This window comes from Sinocyclocheilus anshuiensis, unplaced genomic scaffold (genome assembly GCF_001515605.1).
Source record: "Sinocyclocheilus anshuiensis isolate Anshui unplaced genomic scaffold, SAMN03320099.WGS_v1.1 scaffold91, whole genome shotgun sequence".
Lineage (NCBI taxonomy): Eukaryota > Metazoa > Chordata > Actinopteri > Cypriniformes > Cyprinidae > Sinocyclocheilus > Sinocyclocheilus anshuiensis.
The window spans coordinates 1,359,368-1,367,916 of NW_015552636.1; the positions used below are offsets into that span (position 1 = coordinate 1,359,368).

Genomic DNA, 8,549 nt, shown 5'->3' on the forward strand with positions numbered 1-8,549 from the left:
CCGACTGTGACGTTACAGTCGGGATCACTAATAGTTACGCCTCCAACATTTGCATATACCCGCCCATGTTCTATGCTAGCCGCCAGCTGAATCATCAGAAGTTCTGCAGGTATTGTGAAGAAACAAGCGAGGATAATAGCGAAAATGGCAGATCATGGAAATAAATGTTATGTTCCAGGCTGTGCAGGGGATGTGATGTGCAGGTAAAATGTGTGTCAAGTACTGCCGCTGTAGTTTACACAGAGCACGTGCGATCGCAAATCTCGAAAGTGTTTGTTTGTTTGTTTATTTTGACAAAATAAAGTAGTGAATACACTCTATTCGTCAAGGATAACACAATAAATTGTAAAACAAAACTTATTTCCATTGTGGTCCTTGATGTAAAGCACAAAACTTCACTCCGGTAACAGGTACACTGGCACTGCATTATAAATACAAAAATTACAATAAAATTCCACATTTACAAAAATTTACAGTCACAAATAACCACGTACGTAATACAAATTCATCAACAAAACAACCTACTTAAGAACCAACTTTTAGCTTTTAAACTAAAACTAACCATATTCGAAATACCTTTAATGTCCAGAGGTAACATTCCACAAAAGTGCCCCAGAATATCTAAAAGACCTATGACCATACATAGATTTAAAACAACATAATGTAATATCCATGAGACTTTGCCTAGTTTTATAACAATGTTGCTCATTTACCCTAGGAAAAAATACATTAAAATATGAAGGAGCTCTGTTATTGATAATCTTATGTACCATTTTTAATTTAATATGTTCTAATCTGCTTACTATAGGTAACCAATCAAGACACTTAAAGTGGGAAACCTCCACATGTGTACTGAAATCTGAGATGATTTAACTGCACAAGCTATTTAAGTAGAGTTCACAGTTGAGTTTAACGTTAAGAAACCCCTTTTTGTTTTCAGAGAGCCAGTCTCTTACCTTACAAAGCTCCTTACCTAATTGCACTTGTATCCTACCAACATCCTTATCTGAAATTAATAATTTTTTATTTCCTCAGAAAGAACCCCATCAATTTCTACTCTCTGAACTCTCCCAGTTAAATAAGAATTCAACCAGGCTATTACTTTACTTGAAAAACATTCTGACTGAAAATCATAAATTAAACTACTCTTACTTAAATACTCATAAATCTGTTTATACACAATTCTTTCTAAAATTCTTGAGGCCACATTAAGAATGGAGATTGGACGATAGTGAAAGTGAAAAAACGATCGTGTGTTCCAATATATTAATAGCGGCTCCCTGATGCCCGCCTATTACCCAACGATATAACTGCGAGAGAGAGTATTGAAATATATATTTTCCCTGTGTTTCCTTCCTGCTGTGTGAGCTAATGTAAATAAATAACTCAGCAATTATGAAATGTTTCTCTGTGTTTACAGTATATTTGATAGTACAGTATAAGTGTATTATGCAGCATGTAATGGCACATCATCGCCACCAGAGGCAGCAGAGCGCTGTGTTCAGTGTTGCTAATAGAGACATTTTGCTGCTAGATTTACCTGGAAACTCTTCACAAATGTTGCCAAATAATCAAGTCTGCTGAAATCTCTTCTTCATGAGCTGACAGAAACATACAAACAGACACACATGAACCAACAGACCGAATACAGGGCTGAATGTAAATGTGTGAATACAGGAGGAGCTCTGACATCACTGTAGTTCAGTCAGAGACTCAGAGAAAGTGAAACTAACTTGATCAACAACAATATGAACACCTGAAACCATCAAACTCTTTAAACAACAGAATATTGAGTCGTTCAAAGACCCTTGTGAACACATCTGATACTCACAGGTAAGTGCTAGAAATATAAGAGAGGTTGTCCTGAACAGGTTTCTAATGGCAGTGGTCTGGTTTAGTAGGGTTTATGTCAGACTGGACTGAGTTGAACAGAAGCAGGTTTAAGCGTCTCAAATACTCAGCTGCTTTAGTTGTTTACTGCCCTGAAATGATATCAGAATTGAGTTAAAAGAATGTCATTTGATTGAACAAAGTTTGGTGTTTCTGTCATTTTGTCACGCGACATAAAGACTAAAGAAACAGGAAGTAAATAACCTGCTGAAAAACTCAACACAAACGTGCTACTTTGTATATAAGTATTTTGCAATATATATTTTTAGTGATTAATTTTACTGTTGAATAGGTGCAATGCTACGAGTAATCCTAAACTTTATTTTGTTTTTAAGAATTACATGTTTAAAACAAAAAGTTAGATTTGTCTCTCTCAGGGGAATCACAACTTTCTCAAATATTTTTGTGCACAATTATTAAGCAGTTCGAATATAAAGGACTTTTCTTCATTTATCTCAGTGTGAAACAATTAGTAAACAAGAAAAAAAAATTGAAAACTAAATACAAAAATAATAATATCTTACTGTCCTCTCAAAGTGTTCAGTGTTCAGTGTAGCCTCCCTTCATTTCAATGGCTTTCATGAGCCGCCTATCCATACAATTAGTCAATGTCTTGATCTGTTCTCGATCAATTGTAGCTGATGCAGCCACCAGAGCCTCAGAGATGCTGTTCAAAGATGAGTACTGTTTTCCTTCACTGTAAATCTCACGCTTGAGAATGGCCCACAAGTTCTGAACCGGGTTCAAATCAGGTGAGGAAGGGAGCCCGACATTATTCTGTCATCTTTGAAGCCTTTTCTGGAAGGCAATCAGAGGAATACTTGGCTGCATGTGGTGGAGCTTTGTCCTGCATAAAGATCATGGTCTTTCTGAAAGCTGCTGACTTCTTCTTGTACCTCTGTTTGAAGAAAGTGTCTTCCAGAAATTGCCAGTAGTTTAGCCAGTAGCAGCTCACAGCATTACAGCAGCATCACGTTGCTGACGTCTGACTCGAGCTGGTGCTCTGTGTTCATCAGTGAGCCAACCACGGGCCAGCCGTCTGCTCCATCGAGAGTTACTCTCATTTCACCTGTCCACAAAACCTTTGAAACATCAGTCTTCATGTATTTCTTGGCCCAATCTAGACGCTTCAGCTTGTGATTCTGGGTCGTGTTTCAGTTTTCTTTACCTTAACAAATTCTCTGAGAAACATCTGGTTCTGGAGACTCAGGGAGGTTGCAGTTCTGGAAAAAGGTGGCACTGAAGTCTAAAGGGTTCCTGGTGGTTTCACACTTAATTCTACGCAGATCTTTTGCTGTTAATTTGCTCTTTTCCTTCTCAACACATTTTTTGCAAACCTGCTTACTATTATTGACAAACCGGTTGATTGTCATGCTTTATTAGTTTGGAAATTTCCAGAGTATGACATTTTTCTGAAAAGGCATTTTACAATTTTTGATGTTTTAGTATCAGTTAAGTCTCTTTTTTTTTTTGCACATTTTTAACCGTAGTAAAAATCTGCCTAATAAATATGTTTGAATTTAAAGTGTTTGACACTTTAAGCAACACCTTCCCTCATTAACAATTACACATCACCTGAAAATGATCATCCTCAGTAATTTTTCAGATTAATGTGGTTTGGAACCTGAAACATGTGCTAAAATATATGATTAGAATATCAAATTGCATAATAATTATGCATGCACTGTATACAGTATATATTTTATGAGTCACTGTGTTTCAAATTAATGATTGTGTTTCTCTCACTATCAATTCTTACATGAGATTTAACCAATTTAATATAAATATTGATTTAGTTATCATGATTATTTTGGATTTAAGTCTAAAAAAGAGATAAAAAATAATTAGTGTCAAATACAATATTTTTTTCTTGAAAAGGTTTGAAGGGATAAAGAACAATGGCAGAATCTTCACCAACATCAACAAAACCAAGAAAAACCAGGAGAGGGAGTATTGAACATTTACCTCCATGTAAGTCAATAACCCAGAAAAACACTGAGTGTATGAATGACTTTTACTCTTCTCAAATAATATTTAATATGTACAGCAGATAATTAAATAATTTAATCTTAACTCAATATTTCTTGTTAATGTATTTATTAGGTAAGTGGTCATGAAATGAGCTTCACATTAGGGTTCATTTTACAGTAATAACCAGCTGACTGTACATGATCTCTACATATTTGAGTTTCTTCACCACTCTTTGTCTCTAAACACTCTTTACATTCAACCAGCTTCAAGGTGAGTTTAAAATGAAATAATAAAATACATTTAAATATATATCATTTTGTTGCATTAGTATAGTTGGGTGGCTGTGTTCCATTCTGAAGGGTTCATCACTATGCCCTAATCCCTTTTAAGGGTTTACCCTCCAGAGTGAGAGCTTTGAAGGAATGAAGGCTGTAGTGGACCAAAACCAGTTCCTTATAAACACTTTTGTGTCATTTTACAACATCTGCATCACAAAATAAATATGCACAAAGAATCATGGAAGTGAAAAGTGTCCATCAATTGTACGCAGTATGGAGGCCATGATACTCTGAAGTGCTCTTCGGAGGCAGATTTATCCTGCTTGAAACTTAGCAGGTGCTTCTCATTTTTTATTTGTGCATCCTCGTTTCCTTTCCTCACTTCCTTCCCTTTCGTGCCGGGTTCACACTGCACCATTTTCAAAGTCGTGGGATCGCTGCTCTTCTCGCACCACACGACGGATTGATGACAGGAATCACACATTACACAACTTCTCAATAAGAAGAATCGCTGACAACTCCGTCAGGTCTACAAACTACGTTTCACAAGCAAGCACACGAGAATTGATAATAATAATAACAATAATAATAATAATAATAATGTAAGGTCACACGGGAGACAGGCATTATTGTGCGAGAATGTATTTATTCCCATCAAAAACGGTAGCCTGCAAAAAGCTTGCAGTCCAAGTTGTCTGTACAGTGATTTGCAGTGAAAAAAAAAAGATGAAAAAGAATAATATGCTGATGTTCTGTTGCAGATCTATGACTCTACCTCTTGAACTTTCCCTTGCCCTGTATCTGCTCTCTCATTGGCTGTAGCTCGTCACCGATGTTATTTCCACTCAAAACACATTTCACACTGCAGAACTGTGAGTCGCCAACAGGTCCAGATATTTAGCGTTCCAAATAGTTCACAGGCATCAGCAATGCATCAGTGCTTCTCTCAGATTGTGTCTTTGATAACACACACTGCCCAATTGTCACTGATGGTGATTTCCACAAAACCATTGGCATATCCTCGCATATAGCTCCTCTGGAAGCTTCCTCACTCCTCGTTCCATGCAGTACAATTAGAGAATTGAAATGTCCTTCAAGATGTCTGACTTTGATCAGTTTCTGGGTCATAGACTGAAGGATGGAGTGAGGAAATTAGTTTTGAGAAGCACCAAGTGTATTAGTGTTGGGGATTTTACAGCGACTCTTCCTGTGGGTTACATTGTTTCACCAGTAGGTGGCGACAAATCACTGTCTTTATGGCTGAGTCATTGATTTTGATTTGCTCAAAAACGATTCATTTAAAAACAGGAATGAATCACCACTATACAGTTTGTTGCAGCTTTGTTTGAAACTAGTATATTCGGGGGTCGGAGCAAATAGGGGAGAGCAGGGCACAAACTAACACTTTTTGACTTTCTCAGTTTGTGTAAATTTACATGGGCTTCAGAGTGTAATTTTTTATCCACATTAATTTCACACTTGTCTAGTACAAATATGTCACTTCGTTTCATAATTACAGTGTATAATTTTTTCTTTATTTACCTCCAAAAAATAGAAGTGAAATGTGACAACATGCCCCGTAGGTGGGGCACGTTGTAACACGATCATATGACAGCTTAAAATGTTATCTGATCTAATGAAAAAATATACAAGACAAACTAAACTATTTTGTCAATAAAATAAAATAATTATTTATTTCCTAAACTCATTCTGTCTGATGATGGAAAACAAGTGAGATGTGGAGACATTAGACAGAAACTCCCAGACAAACCAGAGAGATTTGATACATGTACCTGTGTCTTGGGAAAGGAGGGATTCTCGTCAGGGAGATTTTATTTTGAGGTGCAGGTGAAGGGAAAGACTGACTGGGATTTAGGAGTGGCCAGAGAATCCATTAACAGGAAGGGAGAGATCACACTGAGTCCCAGTAATGGATACTGGACTGTGTGGCTGAGGAATGGAGATGAATATAAGGCTCTCTCTGGTCCTTCTGTCTCTCTGTCTCTGAGAGTGAAACCGAAGCGGGTCGGTGTGTTTGTGGATTATGAGGAGGGTCTGGTCTCCTTTTATGATGTGGAGTCCAGCTCTCATATCTACTCTTTCACTGCTCAGTCTTTCACTGAAAAAAAACTCTATCCATTATTTAGCCCATGCAATAATGATGGAGGTAAAAACTCAAGCCCACTGATCATCACACCTGTCAATGATAATAAATGAAGTTACACAACTAATATGAAATACAATATTAAAATTATTTTTTTATAATAAAAAATCTGAAAACATAATGTGCTGGGTATTAACAAATTGGAAAGCCTGTTTTTAATGGTCAGACATGTTGACTTTTTGCTTAACTAATGTTTTTTTTTTTTTTTTTTTCAATTTTGAAAATCTATATGCTCTAATTACACATTTTAATGTAAATATATAATGTTTGTCCAATACATCTTTATTAAACTTTTCATAAACATTCATGCCATTTTTTTCTTCCATCTCCTCCTGACAAAGTAAAATTACCTTTCAATTTTAACAGAAAAACAAAACTAAGTAACCTTAGTAAACTCTGGTATGAAGACAGTTTACCAAATATTACCATCTGATATACCACAGTAATACCTTGATATATATCTATGACTTGTAATAGAAGTAATAAAATATGCTTTGTTTACAGCAGACTGGCAATTCCAGAGACCAATAGAAAAAGAAAGTAGTGTATTAGTAGACATAGGCAACGTGCGCAGGTTGTTAGGATTGCGCTGCCTACAGTGTGCAATGTGTGGTTTGCGAGTGGTAGTGATAGTAGGGATCTGAAAACACATAGTAAGAATTGGTTATTAAAAACTGAAAACAGAAGGGGAACAAGTGGTAGGAAAGAGAATGATTCAGAAGCGATACTTATGTGCCTTGCCGGTGTCCCTGATCGATGGAGTCGAACGGTAGAGTCAATGGTCTTTACACTCTTTGGTCTTCACACGAGGGCTGCCTCGTATATAATATATAATATAATATCATATATATATAATATATAATATCGTATGTAATATATATATATATATTATATAATATATATATATTTTTACATTTGTATCATTAGATACATTATATTATTTGAGTAACTATAACCCAAAATTTAAATGTGTAATACAGAAATTTCTCTAAAAAAGACACTGGTGTGCAATGAATTCTGGTTTGGGTGAAGCCACAAAGTGTGCATCTGTTGTACTCTTCATTCCCTGTGAAACAAAGGTGCATTTGAAGGAGCCTTCGAATTGGGACAGCCTTCATCTCTCCACCGTGGCACAATCTTCAAATACACCCTTCGGAAGATGCAGCCTTTGCTCTCCATCAGTCGTTTCAAATAAATATTTCTTATTATTATTATTTTATTAAAATGTTGTCTAATTGTGTATTATTTACTGTTAAACATTTTCAAACTAGATTTGCCTATACTTGCTTACACCACTTCTTAAACTTTTATCATGGACAAAAAATAATTTGTATTACATTCAAATAAAGACAAATTTAATTATTCTACTTACATTTGTATGTGAAGTCGAAATCAACCCCAACTTTGCTTCAAAATGCATCGCAAGAACTCGTAACCCAAAATCACATGATCACTAACAGAAATCAGTTTCTGATCTTTATGCTGGACCTATGATGTTTCGTTGGTTCTATGGCTTCATAGTGACCACTTTACTGATGGTCCGGACCAGAGGCTTCTTCGGTCGCTTCCTGAACGGGGCTCCGGCGCGGGAACCATGGTGGGTGAGTACAATCCATTTGTAAATATATATATGTGTGTATATTTAATGCGCTGGTGGTTGTGTGTATAATCCATCTGCTAGCTTTCTTTGCAGTGTTTTTCCGGGACCTGTGTGTTTCTGTCCTTTTTCTAGAGTAGGTTTTTCTTTTTCTCGGCTTTCTTTGCAGTGTTTTCCGGGACCTGTGTGTTTCTGTCTTTTTCTAGGGTAGGTCCTCGTTGAGCACCCCCTCTGTTGGATTCAGAAACAGAGTGCTCGACTTGCAGAGTTTACTTTACTCGTCGATATGATGTCCAGCCGGTATGATAGCCTGGTTTTGGCTTCATGCTTCCTGGATCATGCGGCCAGGTCACAGGCTTCTGCGGGAGCCTTCTCCTCTGCCTCTCTGCTGAGTTTTTTGGCTAGCTTGCAGTACGCTTATCCTTCTGATTTCTAACGATCGTGCTGTAGGTCGAGCCCCCTCTCTTTCAGAGCTGGGTGTTGTGCTCCCTCAGTTAAGGTAACTTACTGCTAGCCGTTCCAGCATTGGAACATGCTGTAGGTCGAGCCCCCTTCTCGATTGAGACCTGGGTCTGTTGCTCCCTCAGCTAAATAACTGCTAGCTGTTCCACCATTGGAACATGCTGTAGGTTGAGCTCCCTCTCGATTG

The 8,549-nt window shown here is 37.0% G+C and overlaps 1 protein-coding gene across 2 annotated transcripts in view; it reads left to right on the top strand.

The window, feature by feature from the left end:
- The first annotated feature begins 1,704 nt into the window (after nt 1-1,704).
- The window catches only part of LOC107666720 (pyrin-like), a 19,286-nt gene continuing 12,441 nt past the window's right edge, over nt 1,705-8,549 (top strand). For both annotated transcript variants that reach the window (XM_016458152.1, XM_016458154.1), the window contains exons 1-2: nt 1,705-1,833; nt 3,769-3,861. The gene's annotated coding sequence lies outside the window, so the exon portion shown is untranslated. The remainder of the gene's footprint in view (nt 1,834-3,768; nt 3,862-8,549) is intronic.